We start from the raw sequence: 15,950 nt of genomic DNA, 5'->3' as shown, positions 1-15,950 counted from the left end.
CTGCACCGCCGAAAGCACCACCACTGTCAGCAGCAGCAGCCCCAGTGGGCAGCCTTCCGAGGCTGCAGGAGAAGAGCTGGAGCCTCCCCCCACCACTGGCAGCACAGGCACCTCCACCGCGGCCAGCATCGCCACCTGCACCGCTGACAGTAGCACCACTGCCAGCAGCAGCCCCAATGGGAAGCCGTCCGAGGCTGCAGGAGAAGGGCTGGAGCCTCCCCCCACCACTGGCAGCACCGGCACCTCCACCCCACCCAGCACAGCCACCTGCGCCGCCGCAAGCCCGACCGCAAGCACCACCATCTGCACAGCTGAAAGTGGCAACACTGCCAGCAGCAACAACCCCAGTGGGCAGCTGTCCGAGGCTGCAGGGGAAGGGCTGGAGCCACCCCCACCACTGGCAGCACCTCCACCAGCACCACCAGTAACACCATTGTGCAGCCGTAGCCGCCGGCGGATGGACTGTAGCCCTGCCTTCATGGACTATCATGCATCCTGAACACTGCAAATCTCGTGGCTCTGACACCCAGGTGAGGGACTGTGACCTGGCACCCCCCACGTGCTGCATCACTGGGCACAAAGCCCCCTCCAGAACCAATGGAGAAATGCATCCACTCACCCTATCCTTGGCAGGATGAAGCACACTGGGCACAAAGCCCCCTCCAGAACCAGTGGAGAAAGGCATCCACTCACCACATCCTTCCCAGGATGAAGCACACTGGGCACAATGCCCTCTCCAGAACCAGTGGAGAAAGGCATTCACTCACCGCATCCTTCCCAGGATGAAGCACATTGGGCACAATGCCCCCTCCAGAACCAATGGAGAAAGGCATCTACTCACCCAATCCTTGGCAGGATGAAGCACACTAGGCACAAAGCCCCCTCCAGAACCAGTGGAGAAAGGCATCCACTCACCGCATCCTTCACAGGATGAAGCACACTGGGCACAATGCCCCCTCCAGAACCAGTGGAAGAAGCCATCCACTTGAGAGACTGTGGTCTTGCACTCCTCAGTACCAGGCAGTGGGCAAACCACCCACTTGAGAGACAGTGGCCTTGCAGACCCCAGGTCATCGATGTGGGCATTATGCCCCCTCCAGGAGCAGTGGCGGTGTACCATCTTCTGGCTGAGGTGCCCCCCTCCCTGTCCCCCTGAGGTTCCTGTGTGTTTTCGACCTGATGCTCCTGCAGTGTTCGGTTTGAGGCAGGAGTCAAGTGTGGTCTTGGCCTATGTGTTATGGCCCCGTGGGCCACGGACTATTTTTGTGTGTACATTATCCCTCATTTTGTATATATTGTGTATATTGTACATACTGTTTATTTATTTGTTAATGTATTTCTCTAGAATTCTAATATTACACTAATTTGACTCAATTCCTTTTGTCCTTGCATTCTTCCAGAGGGTTACGGGTGTATATGTGATGTTGTTGCATGTGTTTGTGTGTATGGTGTTGGGGGTGAGGGTGGGGGTGGGGATGTTGCATGTTGCTTGTGTGTGTGCCACTCTCTTTTTCCTCCCCCTGTCTACTAGGTGCTGTACACACAGTGGTCGTCGTCACCGCCGTTGGTGCTCCTGAAATATAAGAAGATACACCAGCATATGCAGAACGTGCAGCTCGGGTTCTATGGCATCTTGGTTCTTCGTTGAGTGTCGAGAGGTGAGTGGTTTCCCTTCCAAGTACTGTTTCCGCCGTGCTTTTGATGACATTAGTACGACCCCAGAAAAGCTGTCAGATGGGCATGTTGTAATGGGGTGGGCAGTACATTGTCTTCTGCCTGGCTGGTGGCGGTTACTGCCGTGCAGTGGTAGTGTTAAAGTGGCTGTATGTGTTGGTGGTTTCCGCCGTGGTCATGATCCCATTATTTTACCACCGGCCTGTTGGCGGTATTACCGCCGCCTTAACACTGACCACCAGGGTTGTAATGAGGGCCTTCATTTTATGCAGTATGTCTCTGGGTCACACAGCTGTATAAGACACTTATACACAATAGAGAGTTTAGGTGTGCCTGTATAGTCCATCACTGGCAGGATGGGAGTGTAGAGTCCCAGTTACACCTGAATAGGCTGTGTTCTACCTTCAAATACAGGATTTCATACCCCTGTAGTTAGTCTGGAGCCAGGGCAGGGGAGGCAGGAATCCTGTGCACTTCAAAGGGAAACCTTCTCCTACTAGGCATCAGGAATAAACAGTGGGCCTTGGACACCAACTGTTCAGTACACTCATGTACTGTGGATACTACAGAAGAAGGACTTCTGTGCTGTTTTGCTACCAGGACTGCCATTCTGCTGCCCTTCTGCTCTGCAGCCTGCTGCTCTACTTTCTGAGAAGTAGGACTGGGCCTGCACCCTTCATTGCAGGTTGAAGTGACTCCAAGGATCAACTCGCTGACCTCCTGTTCTGAGGTACAGGGAGGTACAGGGACATTACAAGCTCCAGAGGCTCCCTGCAAATGCCCAGCTAACCAGTTGCCTGGGCCTGCACCTGGACCTACCAGAGCACAGCTGGCCTCTACTGGAATGAGTTCCTGGCCCCCAAGTGGTGCCCCTCAGGCCCTGGACCCTTGGTGTCACTCAGTTGAGCTCCCCTGAAGTTTTTGGGCCCTTCACAATTGTGATAGAGCCCATTGGCACTTGCCATAATCACCAATGGGAAGTTCCAAATGTTTGCACTACAGCATCAACAATCCACATTGCTCAGCCGGATCTTTGTGCTACTGTGATGGGCACCCATGATGCTCTCCCTGCTCCTCGCAACCCCTTTCACTGTGAATGGAACTCTTGGTGCTGATGTGAGACGGTAACTCTTTCAGCATACTAACTTGGTCTCTGTGTCCAACTCGCACACCACTGCGGTTGGCTTGAACTTGGGACTGTCTCCCAGTCTTGCACAACCAGATAGTTGCATATGGCATTTTGGACGTTTTGGTGCTATTTTCACATATATCTCTAAAAATTCATAACTCCAGTTCTACTGATTGTATTTTTGTCATTTTGGTATCAAATTATTTATTGCATTTTGCTCTATTGTTCTAAATTGGTATGGGATTCTTCTTGCGTTGTGTTTCCACTTGGTTACTGTTTGAAGAGCTGCATAAATACTTTACACACTGCCTCTAAGTTAATCCTGACTACTCTGCGCCAAACTAACAGAAGGATAAGCACAGGTTAATTTGGGGTTTGCTTGTGACTACACCCTGACAAGGATAGTGGTTGCTGCTCACATAAGATTTCAACCCTTCAACCAGTAATCCAAGTTCTTACAACATTACAGGTGCAGATCTAGAGAACACCTAGGAGTTATTAATATTTTTTGGGCTTAGGAAAATGTTGTAATGGTTACAAACAATGCGATAACTGTCGAGCCATTCGTAGGAACTCTGGTAGCACTATTAAAGATAGTCATGAGATACTGATGATGCGACTTTTGCCAATGCGATAAAGAAAGTGGTACTAACCGTTGCAGATCTAGAGAACACTTAGGAATTAAGTTTGTCACTTGGTTAAGATTTTGAAACCCATGAGAGATTGTAAGGGGGATCTAGGTTTACCAAGCCAGTGAAGGTGATGAAGGTGACAAGTGCTGCTGTGCTTCTGCATGGAAAAGGATGGTGGAAAAAGAGGCATGTCCTGCCAGTGCAAACATTTTGTTGCAGAGAGACCAGATTTTGGATGACAATTCTTTTGACCGAACAATCAGAGATAAAGGCAAAAGGAGATTCACTAATTTGCAGTCAATAAGTATGTGTGAGAGTGAAATAGCACAGAGTAATTTTAAGTGCACAGTGGTTGAGTAAGATGCATAGACTAATGTTAGATATGATAATAATGCAGTTACAGTTCTGGATATCAAGTGAAGATCCTAGAGAAATATGAAGACGTTACTTGTTCTAGTTACCTCACATTATATATTTCCTGATTGGATTTTTTCATGATTTCTCTTTAGTTCGCATCTTTCAGTTCTGCTTTGTGAATAGATAGGTTGTGTAGTATCCTCCATTATGTGAAGATAGTTGGAAGCCATTTGCTTCATGGTATTGTAATGTTGATTTACCCTCTGATTATATATTCCATATTTTGAGTTTGTGCAAGTTGGCTCTGCACTTGTGGTATTGGACCACCAATGTTCTATGTTGGTCCAGCAGGTCTCTGGTCAAACTTTACCCTCATTGAACACAGGAGGACATGTGTCATCGTGGAGCAGAGACTATAAGGGACTCCTCTAGTTATAAGGATTGATGTAATCAGAAACATGACATTCCCCCACCCCACTGGGTCAAAGAGGCAAGATCTTGAAGTGATGGGATTTTATTTATCATTCACTTTAGTAGGCGTCAATAATTAAATTGCTGGTATATGTTCAATTCTTTATTCAGATCGTTATAGTAATTAAGGGCCTGATTTAGAGAATGGCGGAGAGGGTTACTCCTTCACAAACATGACGGATATCCTGTCCACTGTATTACGATCTCATCATAGCCCATGAAGGTCATAATACGGCAGGTGTGATATCCGTCACATTTGTGATGGAGTAACCCATCTGCCAAACTCTAAATCAGGCCCTAGGTTGTTTATTAGCATCTCATATTATTTTCAATGCAATTACAGAACAAAGGATGATTGCATTCCAGAAGGTTGTCCAAATTCTAGGCTAGATATAGTGAAATAGAATATCAGTAGAACCCAGAAAGAGTTTGAGGTTTGAGAGGTGAAAACATAAGAACTGTAATAGAACTTCCCATAAAGAGAAATTCAAGAAATTTAGTAGAATGTCAGAACAGCATACATTTAAAGTATAATAATCACAGGGCCTGATTGCGATCTTGGTGGATAGAATACTCTGTCATGAACGTGATAACTCTTCTGTCCGCCGTATTACAATTTCAGTAGAATATAATAAAATCGTAATACGGCAATCAGGATATTCGTCACATTTGTGATGGAGTAACCCCTTCGGCCAAGATTGTAATCAGGTCCATAGTCTTTCCAGAATTAATCTGAGAAATATCAGCAGAGAGTCTTAGCCAGAATGTATCTGAGTCAAAGTGCTCTGAAGAAAGTCTTCAAAAGGACTGTGAAGCGATCTAGGATAAGGATCCCCCCGGTCTAAGAACACAGATTTATTTGTTGGAACAGGACAGTTTCCTTTGATTTAGCAAGTTTAACAAAGAATGTCATAAATGCAAGACCAATTTAACTGCTTTTCGCAACACAGTTATTAAAATTGTTTCATAGAGCTTCCTTCTATAAGAAAAAACAAGTCAAGGTAGGTACAACACATAACTTCATGAGATCACTACCATTCCCATACACTTCTGTTAACAAACTCTAGTCAAAAAGAAACTCATTTCTAGGATTATACTAACATTTTACCTCATTAAAAACTTTTATTCAGGTCAAATGGGAAGGCAAGCTGAATCCCCAACACAATCCCCATTCATACTGTAACTTGAAAAATGTATTTGCGTCATGAAAAGATATACACTTACGACCATGGCACAGGTCAAAGCAAAACAGAGAAGACAGGAAAGAAAGAAATAAAGAGAAATACACTGGTCAGTGTTTTAAACTAAATACACATCTTCATTAAAACTCTGCATGCAAAGCCACATTTAAACAACATTATGTCAAGGCCTATATGACATATTGTACAGATTAATTATGGCATCTTCAATTAGTAAAACGCTTTCACAACCTCCCCGTCTGAGCGTTTGTAACCATCACAAATTTTCTTTCACAGATGAATTCAGTGTTCACTTTCATCTTCTGCTGAGTCTTTTTTCTTTCTTTTCAAGTTCCCTCTTTCTGTTAGTCTATTATGTTCTTTATTAATGCACTCAATTCTAAATCTTCCTTCATCCTCCTATTCATTTCTCTGTTTTACTTCTTCAGCAACAACACATTTATCGCTTTATAGTCAGCTAGTGTAGATAGGAAACAAACTACTGCTATTAACACAGGTACTAATATGGCTTCGAGGATTCTGGTTCCTGGTGTTTTAATCTAGTTGCCTATTGCAGAAACTCCTTTAGTGAAACTTTCAACTATACTAGTGGTTTCTAAAAGTTCCAGGTCATGTTTTAGATCATTGAGATCTTTTTAGAATACTCCTCAATTTTCTTACTCCCATCAGGGATGTAAATATAACAATTTTCTATTTTCCACATCTTGCAGACTCTGCCCTTTTCTGTGACTAAAATGTTTAAAGAGTATCTGTTCTGTAAATCCATTGATCTGATCACTATTAGCACTGTGTTTTTAACTAGTAAAGCTCCATACGTACTACTTGCCCCCTTGTCCACTACTGTTGAAAGCGTGCTATTCTTTATCATTTAGTATCACTCCTACTGCTGGTACACTTGCACCAAATATGTATCCTACTAATTGTGTTCTCTCATTTACACTGGGTGAGTATCTGTGAGCAGGTGGTACCTTCAGTGCATCTAAGCTTTTTATGTGATACACTTTTGGAAAAAGCAAGCCTGAATAGCAAATTCCTTCCCAGTCCCAGTCAGCTGGTAGCCTGAAATAGGCATTCTCTCCTCAAATAAAGTAACTCCAGGTATATCAGGATCAAAATGTGCCATGTTCCCCCTAATACTTCTAACACATTTTCACAATTACCATTCTCTACAGGTCTTTTTTTGCTTTGAATTAGTCTTTGAAATATACACACCTTTCCCTTGTGTCTCTTTTCTAACTTTAACATAGGAATAGACATTTTCCTTCTATACTCATCCTCTTCGTTTCTCCATACATTCTTCAAAACATCTTCATTTGTGTCATCAGTATGTGCAAAATGTGTTATTCGCCCCTTTAGCATCATGATAAATGTTTTCTCTAATTGATTTGTTCAGCAAGTCGGGTTTTCTTCATAAGCCTTAAAAGTGTCTGTAGGAAGGAAAGGCCTACAATAATGTCAAGCTGTCTCCATCTCTTTTGGCTGTAAGTAAGCACAATACTACATGATATAGCATCTGAAATGTGATAGTATGCCACCTCATCAGCCGATGAAGGTAGGTATGAACACACATAAAAGTCTATCACACCAGTAGCTCGGATATAATTTTTAACTAATCTAGAATAAACATTATTTGAATAATCTTCTTTCATGTAATCTGCAAATGAGGCCTTGAACTCATCCTCAGATATCTCAGTTTTTTTATGTTCTGTTAATGAATGTAGATATAGATTTCTTTGTCTCTGGTGTAAAGTGCATCAATAATAGTATCACTGCAGCTAGTAAAAGTATTAATAAATGTGTTAACACCTAAAATAATCTTGCATCTATCTCTCGTTAAAGTTCACATATTTATCTAGAGTCAGATTTTTCAAAAGTAATATGTGTAACAGCAAAGCTAATGTCTTTTAGTCCAACATGCAATAATTCTTAATTATCTTCTTGCAACTTGTTTACATTTCTTGCAGCTTTATTTACAGCAATCTTCATATAGTCTTCCTTAAACCTACTCTGTGATCTTCTAAACTGTTATTCCTACTCTTCTTCTGCTATCTCAGGTCTAGGTATTCTTCTCATCTTCTAAGTAATTTATCACATTTTATTTCATACAGTTCATTTAATGATTTTGTCACAACTGATTTTCAAGGAGGTTTGGGCAATTCTTTATTCGAGTTGAGCAAATCTGATATTGGAATGTTTAACACTTGCCTAATGTTTCAGTCCATTCAGGTGCTGAATGTCTTCGACAGGGTACTCTGGCTCTTTTGGATCTTCTGAGTGCTTGTTGATCTCCTTCTGTATCACTGGTTCCACTTGATTCTGTGTCCTCTGAAATTACAGATGGTATTAAATCAATTGACACACTGAATTTAAAAAAAATAGACTGCACGCATATGGTAATTTACCATTATGGACATCTGTTTTATTTCTTGATTCATTGCTTGTTCCTTCTCCTGTGTCTGCTTGTTGCTCCGTAGGTGTTTCAAATGTCACTTCATTTTGAGTTTGTGCTTCTCCTGCTTTTACACCAAGAGCTCCAATGTCGCTCTGTAAGACAGCCAATAATTGGATTTCTATACCTGTCGGTAGTTCTTCATCCCTTTAGTCTTGATGTTGTGCACCTCCAGCCTGTGTAACTTGTACAACTTGTGGTGGTACATTTACCAGTGTTCTTAGTTCTGGGTCCTAGAATACTATTTCTTCATTCGGATCTCTGGTTCTTTGGGTATGGAAAACATCTACCTAATTTGGCACTGCAGCACATTTAACAACAGTGTTTGCTATCAAAATCACCTGGTAGTGGGCTTTCCACCTTGACTCCAGAAAGGACTTTCTTACATGCTTCTTAATGAGTACCCAGGCTCCTGGGTTCAAGTTGTGGCACAGCTATTGATGTGGATTTGCAGTGACAGCTTCAACCTGTTGAGAGACAGAACGCACCTCATCAGCCAGTCCTTTTCAGCAATCGAGTATCTGTTAAGTTCACATGTGCATTTGCAGGTACAGCAGGCGGTCTCATGGCTCTCCACATAAGATATGTATGAATCATTAACACTAAAGACAACGCACCAGGCCATTTCAGTGAAGTGGATGCACTGACTTTTTGCCAATCAAGATTTAATTGCACTATTAACTGTTCCACAATGCCAGAAGTTTCAGGTCTATAGCTGCAATGTAGCTTCTGTTCCACTTGTGATGCTGCACACATCATCTTGATGATCTCACTGTTAAATTGAGTTCCCTGATCGGAGTCCAGTGGAACCTGTATATGTACCTGAGTACAAGTTCCCTTAGCAGAAGTTTAGCTACAGTGAGACTGTCATTTCTCCTTGTTGGATAGGCTTTCACCCATCAAGAGAAAATCCACACCATAACCAGGACATAACTAAGCCCATCACAAACGGATATCTTAATAAATCCATCTGCACACTTTTAAAGGGATCACCCGATCTTCCTATGTGATTCATTGTAACTGGTGTTCACTTTCCTACATTCATCTGTAGACATGTCACACAACTATAGCACAATTCTTCTGCATGAGCCCTAAACTTTGGGTTAAACCAGTGCTGCCTAGAGGACCTGATCATCACATCCCTGACTAAATGTGTAAGACCGTGGAAATATTGTGTCATAGGGGACAACAGGCTGTCTGGTAATACTGGTTTTCCATTTGCTGAAACTCAAATGTCACTCACATTTTTCCCACATACAGCTCTGATCCAACACTGCTGTTCTGTTTCTGTAACATTTTCTTGCAAAGTTTGCAATTTTTCCTATGTGTCAGCTATGGACATCAACAATTAAAAGACAGTGTTTTCTTCTTGAGGTTTATCTGTAAATGTTCCTTGAAATGTAAAGGTCACAAGTGCACAATAGCGTGCCACTTTGCCTGCACATCTGTTGTAAACTTTGACATAACTACTCTTGCTTCTGTGTGCTGTGTATTGTACAACAGCAATTTCAGTTGGGAGTTGCAAAGCCTCCAAGAGTTTTCTCACATGTTCACCATTATGTATGGGTGAACCAGAAGATGTCATGAAACCTCTTTGTGACCATAACTGACTGAAGTAATGGACCACACCAAAGTCAAATTGACTATCAGTAAATATAGTCACTCTCATTTGAACTGTCAAGTTGCAAGCTCTATTAAGAGCAATTAATTCTGCAACTTGTGCTGAGGAAACTCAATGAAGCCACGAAGCTTCTACAATCTCTTGTATTGTGCACACAGCATAAGTTGCTTTCATAGAACCATCATTTGTTCTCAAACATAAGTCATCTACAAAAAGACATATCAATTGCTCACCCTTTACATCAGATCTTGGCTTGGTGCATAAATCAGTGACATCAAGGCAGACATGTTCAAAGATTTTCTGATGCTTCATATTCAGGCATTGGTAGTACAGTACTTGAATTCAAAATCTAAAATTGTTTAAGCGTCACATTCTCGGACACCAACATTTGTTGATCATACTTTGTGAGCCTTGAATTGGTAATATATTGGGTTTTGGTTCTGGTAAGCAAAATCTCCACCGAGTGAGGGGCCATAACAGTTAAAGGATGTTCCATCATTATGCTTTCACACCTCTCTAGGCTGATTCTAACAGCTCGTACTGATTTTAGACAACAAGGCAGTGCTGCAGTGACAGGGTTTAAGGTGACTGAAAAACAGGCTACAGGTCTTCTTGCATTTCTTGCACTTCTTGCAGGAGTTCAGCCTTTCTCTCACTACAAAATAATACAAAGCTCTTTTAATAATCAGGTATTCCCAGTGCTGGGGCATGACAGAGACTTTCTTTCAGCTCTAGGAAAACGTTAATGCATTAGTTGTCCCATGGAATTGAAACAGGCACATCTCTGTGTGTCAGCCTCAGTAAAGGCTTTGCCACCAAGGAAAAGTTGGGTATCCACTCTCTATAGTAGCCAACCTTTCCTAAAAACATTCTGAATTCTCTTTGTGTTTCTGGAGGACCGATTTGCAGTATGGAATCTATTCTTTCTCGTGAGACTTTTCTTGTTTGCTTTTCAATCAAATGCCCTGTTAACGCGTCCCTTTATGTCAATTTTATACACATTAGGACTCGTTTTAGGCCAATGAATCTTGTGACCCAGTGGTGAGACACCGTAGGACGAGACAACTGATCAATATGTCGAGCAATATATCAATAATGTCATCAATATTCACCACCACAATACACTTTACTTTGGTTTTAGACATTAATCAAATTGTCGACGCAACCATGACCTTTCAGCCATGAATAACCACACCTTTTGATAGAATTTTATGAATTTTATTCCCTATTGATTACAATCTACTAGCAGAAGTGTCAATCTCAAAACCAAGAAGCATAAGAGCATAGTCACAATATGGCAACTGTGATAAGATTTCATTAATGCAAGAATCACAAACATAAGAACATAGCACGGCGTGAACATAGATCAGAATACCAAGAATATCACTGAAGTCTCAGTTCAGCATAGCGTAACGTCAGTCTTTGTCTATTTGCGTCAGTCAGAGAGATCACCTATCCTAACCACTAATTAGCATCAGCATGTTGGGCTTCATGCAAAATAATTTAGAACACCAATTTAGAAAATATCTAACTATGGCCTCTATTAAAAAATGAGCAGTTGGTACCTAGAAAGGAAAAGCAAACAGACAAATTACAAATCGCATTGTCATAATTACCCTCCAATGATTAGATCAGCACACAGGATCAGTCTTCGTCTTCAGGACATCAGTCGAATCGTCATCAGTCTAACCTCATCTAAAGGACAAGGGACACGTCCCTCATAAGGAGGAGAAGCGTAAAGGGCAGTCTATGGGTGAGGATGGTTTATTAAGTCTCAAAGTTACCAAACAGAGTGACAGAGTTTCTGGATAAAATCAATAGCATTCCCTACCTAGTTCTAACGACCCTTCTGCAACATGGGTTTTTATCCCTTTTTCGTAATACCTTCCCCCAAAAATCTATTGGACATTTACTATACCCCACTATCTTTAACCTATCAAATTAAGCATTAGGTAATTCCAATTGTCACCCCATGATAATCCATAACATTTTGATTGGTCTTCGTAATTGATGCCTTCGGAGGTGGCACATCTGGATTTTACTTCATCATTTTGGCACGTCTTCTCGGGTCATGAGTTTCCTTTGTACATGGTTTAAACGTCCTTGTACATTACATTAATCTACTTTTGTTTCAATTTTGTACATAACTCATACTAAAGCAGCAAGCATGCGGGTGAGAACAGAATATGGGTTGATACATGAAATGAAGAAAAGGAACAAATGCAGGGTCATGGCCCTTTGCGAGTCAGCACACTGAAAAACAGAGAAAATGCTTTAATATGAGAGCAAGGCAGCTAAATCTACAACTCACGCTAACTTAAGGCCTATGAGATTTTAATACAAATGCGATATCGTAAATGTTAATATAAATCATAGCATGAACAGTTTTACTCATCATTGGTAGTTCACGTATATATTTGTGATCACACACATTATAGTCGTAATTCAGATGCGTGTTTAAGCAGAACACTAATTATTGTCGTTTTCTATGCAGCATCATTAAACATTGATATAAGCATTTCACTTTTAGTATATGTCATATTTAAACTATGCTCTCTCAGTCCCTCCTCTGATGACACTCGTCATCACACCAACCTTTCCCTTGGCCTTTCACCTTTAATTTTTCACTTTGGCATAATGCGCATTTCAACATCTTGCCCTTTATGTGAACTTTCCCAAATTTCATTGAACATTTTCTCTCTTTCACTTTCTTTGTTTCTTCTGGTTCTTTTAGTCCAATTTTTCTTGATTTTACCATTAATTTTGCATGCCCCCCACAATCCTAATAGACAGGCTAAAACAATTAATAGACCCATTAATATTTTTGCAAGCACCGCATTCCAAATATTGGTAAACCAGCTCCCAACTCTGGCAATTCCTTTTCCAAAGTTTTCCCAGACACCAAGTTCCTTCAAATCTGTACTGTTTCTAGTAAGGTTAGTAAGCATACTTCTAATCTTTTTACTATTGTCCGGAATGAACGAGCAACAATGGCGCTCGTTAAGCATCTTGCAGACCCCTCGACTCTTTGCTAAAAGAATGTCTAAAGCAAGCCGATTTTGAAGAGTCATAGCTCTTTCTGCAGCAAGTTCAGTATCCATCAGCCTGTGAAATTTGTCAGCATGTTATCCACAATAGTAGACAACTTTTGAATTTTCATGGAATTTAAGATAACCGCCACTGAAGGGATTGTAGCTCCAAATATGTCACCAATGACAGCAGCCACTGATTCTCGTTTTTGTCTAGGATGTTGTAATTCAGATGTTTTAGGTATTTGTTTTAAATCATCAATTTGGTAAATCTTTGGGAATACTATTCCCAAATAACATGTCCCATACCATCCCTTAGGGAGACGGTAATAAGCATTTAGTCCACAGATATAGTAGATCCCAGGGATCGCTGGATCCTGTCCATTCTACATAAATGTCCATTTACTCTGAAACAAAAACACATGTCTGCATTCACTCGTTCCCACAAACAAATTGTCTTGCTCAGATTTTGGCCTATATATACAAAGCCTACCTACATGTAATGAATCTATAGCTAGTTTGCCTTGTGTTTTGATTGCAGTGTAAGCGTAATCATTTGCATATGTGCGTTTTTCTAACCCTTTTTCTAATCTTGCCTTCAATGCTTTGCGTCTATCATCAGTGTGATCTAAAAAGCTTTTCTCTTCAGGTGATAGCAAGCAAGTCAAATTATTGCGATGTGCATAAGCAGTTCCAAATTTAAGCGTCGGCTCAAAGAATCCTCTAACTATTTTTATATCATGTTCCTTAGCTAACTTATTTAAGAATTCGATCACAGGCACAAAAGAAAACACAACATCCAGATTTGAATAAAAGTATTGCACATGCTCTTGATTATAAAACCTTGTTAGTAGCAAGCTGCAACTAATCCCGTAAATTAGAGGGAGGGTATGATAAGTAACTCCCTCCTGCACAGATGAAGGAATCTCAGTGCACACATAAAAATCTTTCGCATCCATGGTTTCCACATACTTATTTAGCAAGCAATAGAAGACTTTGGTAGAAAGCTCCCCTTTTGAATTAGTTGACTCATGCAAGTGTCTTGCATCCTGCTCAAATCTCTCCCACTGTGTTAGTGTTGTAGTTTCAGGTTTTGAAGTAGCATTAATGGTCTCTTTCTCTATCCATGGCATTCCCACAATCACTCCCACAATTATTATTGCACACACAACACCTATTATAAGTCCCAGCCAACCACACACCTTACTTCCCTTGTTACTACTTCTATTATAAGCCATGTCTGTATAGAATCAGATAGTAGATCAACAATCAACTTGAGGATGATTTAGAATATTCTCTTGCTTTTTGCGTGTATTTACAGCGTCTCCACTCACTCCAGGACCCCCTTTGTCAAATCAGGTTAGCAGCTTGTCATAATCAGGTTTCTTAAAGGTCAATCCGGTTCTAGTGTCACTTTCGCTAAGTTATAAAGTCTCTCTTTTAGTTTTCAGATTTTCAATTTTAACTAAGTTTTCCTTGGATTCGTTCAGGTACCGTAGTATTGGCCTGGTACTTCTCGATCAAAACAGAATGCTAGGAATTCTTGTTGCCATTCCGATGTTGTAGCATACGCCCATTCAGGACCTGTATATCTTCTGTTTGCGACTCTCTTTCTTTTCAGCCTTCGTTCACCTTGTTGTTCTCCTTCACTTAAATCTTCCACTCGAGATGTATCATTTTCCTCTGTTATTGTTTCACTTGATGTGTCTCTTATCTTGAAGAGTGGTTTTTCTGGCCAGTTATCGCCTATGTGCGTCTTCTTTCGATGTGTCTTTTCAGGGCGTTGGACAGCACCCTCCTCTTGTGATATGGTGTTTTCACTTGATGGACCTGCAGCCGGCTCAGGAGGCTCTGGCGCACTCTGATTTCTCTCTACGATTTCTCCTTCTTCTCCTTCTTCTTCTGGGTCTGTGCCGGGTTTGAGTTCTAACCCGTATCTGTCTACTTCTGGGAGAACCTCTCCTTGATTAAGTTCTCCAGTTGCTTCTACTGAGGTAGGCACTCTATCACCTCTCTTGAACTCATTTACTGTTTGAGGGACGAGGCTGTTCTCAGGTGGGCCCTCCGGCAGTCTCAGTTCCTTCTTGACTGTTCTCTGTCCCTGAGACTTCTCTTCCTGAAGCTGTTGTGCCGGAAACCTCAAGTTCCTCTTCAGCAGGACACGTTACCTTTTTTGTGTGACTGGCATGTAACCAGTTTGGAACTCCGGCACACTTTACAGCAGTAGTAGTTGTCAAGATTACTTGATATGGCCCTTTCCAACGTGGTTCCAGACACAACTTTCTCACGTGCTTCTTGACAACCACCCAGTCACCAGCTTGTAGAGAGTGGCCTGGATCGCCAATCGGTGGCAATGTGTTAGCTTCCACCGGGGTGAGAGAAAGAGCGTATCACATCAGCCAAACCCTTGCAGAAGTCCAACACCATATCATCTGTAATATTCACTAGAGCATTTGCAGGAACTGCTGGTAATCTCATAGCTCTACCCATGAGGATTTCATGGGGGGATAATCCAGTTTTCTTGTCTGGGGTGTTTCTCATTGACATCAGCACTAAAGGCAATGCATCTGGCCATTTCATATTGGTAGCTGCGCACATTTTTGCCATTCTCGATTTCAAAGTACCGTTCATTTGTTCTACTAGTCCTGATGCTTCGGGGCGGTAGCTACAATGCAGCTTTTGTTCGATGTCAAGTGCGGCACACAGGAGTTTAATCACCTCATTGTCGAAGTGTCTGCCCCTATCTGACTCTATAGAGACCAGAAACCCGAACCTTGGTATCAGTTCCCTAAGTAGTAATTTTGCAACTGTAAGACTGTCATTCCTACATGTGGGGTATGCCTCAATCCAGTGACTGAAAACACAGACAATCACCAACACGTACTTCAATCCTCCACAGACAGGCATTTCAATGAAGTCCATTTGCATCTTGCTGAATGGACCACCAGCTCTCCCAATGTGGCTCAAAGTTACCACGGTTCCTTTTCCGGCATTCATCTGTTGACAGATGATGCACCTGTGACAAATGACCTCGGCAGCATGTCTGAATTTTGGATTAAACCAGTCGATTTTAAATGACCTGATCAATTGCACCCCTCCCAAGGTGAGCCTGTCCGTGATAAAGTCTGCCAAACTGAGATAGAAGAATGTTTGGCAATACTAGTTTTCCTTCCTCTGAGACCCACAAATCATCAGCCCTTTGTACACATTGCATTCTTTGCCAAGAGCGTTTTTCCTCTTTGCTTGCACGACCCTGTAATGTTTTTAACTCATCCAACGTGTCAACCACCCGTAATGCAAGGTTCAGACATGTGTCATTTTCAGTTTGCCGTAACAATTCCCATTGCTCCTTGAACGATATACAGTTCAATGCGCAAAACCTTGCGACT

The 15,950-nt window shown here is 41.7% G+C and overlaps 1 long non-coding RNA gene across 1 annotated transcript in view; it reads right to left on the bottom strand.

The window, feature by feature from the left end:
• Nucleotides 1–7,707: 7,707 nt before the first annotated feature.
• LOC138283239 (uncharacterized) overlaps nucleotides 7,708–15,950 on the bottom strand; it is a 37,842-nt gene continuing 29,599 nt past the window's right edge. The window contains exons 2-3 of the long non-coding RNA XR_011201145.1: nucleotides 7,865–8,378; nucleotides 7,708–7,787 (exon numbers count right to left, since the gene is read on the bottom strand). This is a non-coding gene — a long non-coding RNA (uncharacterized lncRNA). The remainder of the gene's footprint in view (nucleotides 7,788–7,864; nucleotides 8,379–15,950) is intronic.

This window comes from Pleurodeles waltl, chromosome 3_1, assembly GCF_031143425.1.
Source record: "Pleurodeles waltl isolate 20211129_DDA chromosome 3_1, aPleWal1.hap1.20221129, whole genome shotgun sequence".
Classification (NCBI taxonomy): domain Eukaryota; kingdom Metazoa; phylum Chordata; class Amphibia; order Caudata; family Salamandridae; genus Pleurodeles; species Pleurodeles waltl.
The sequence above is the reverse complement of the archived record's forward strand: the minus strand, read 5'-3'. Positions and strand labels throughout refer to the sequence as shown.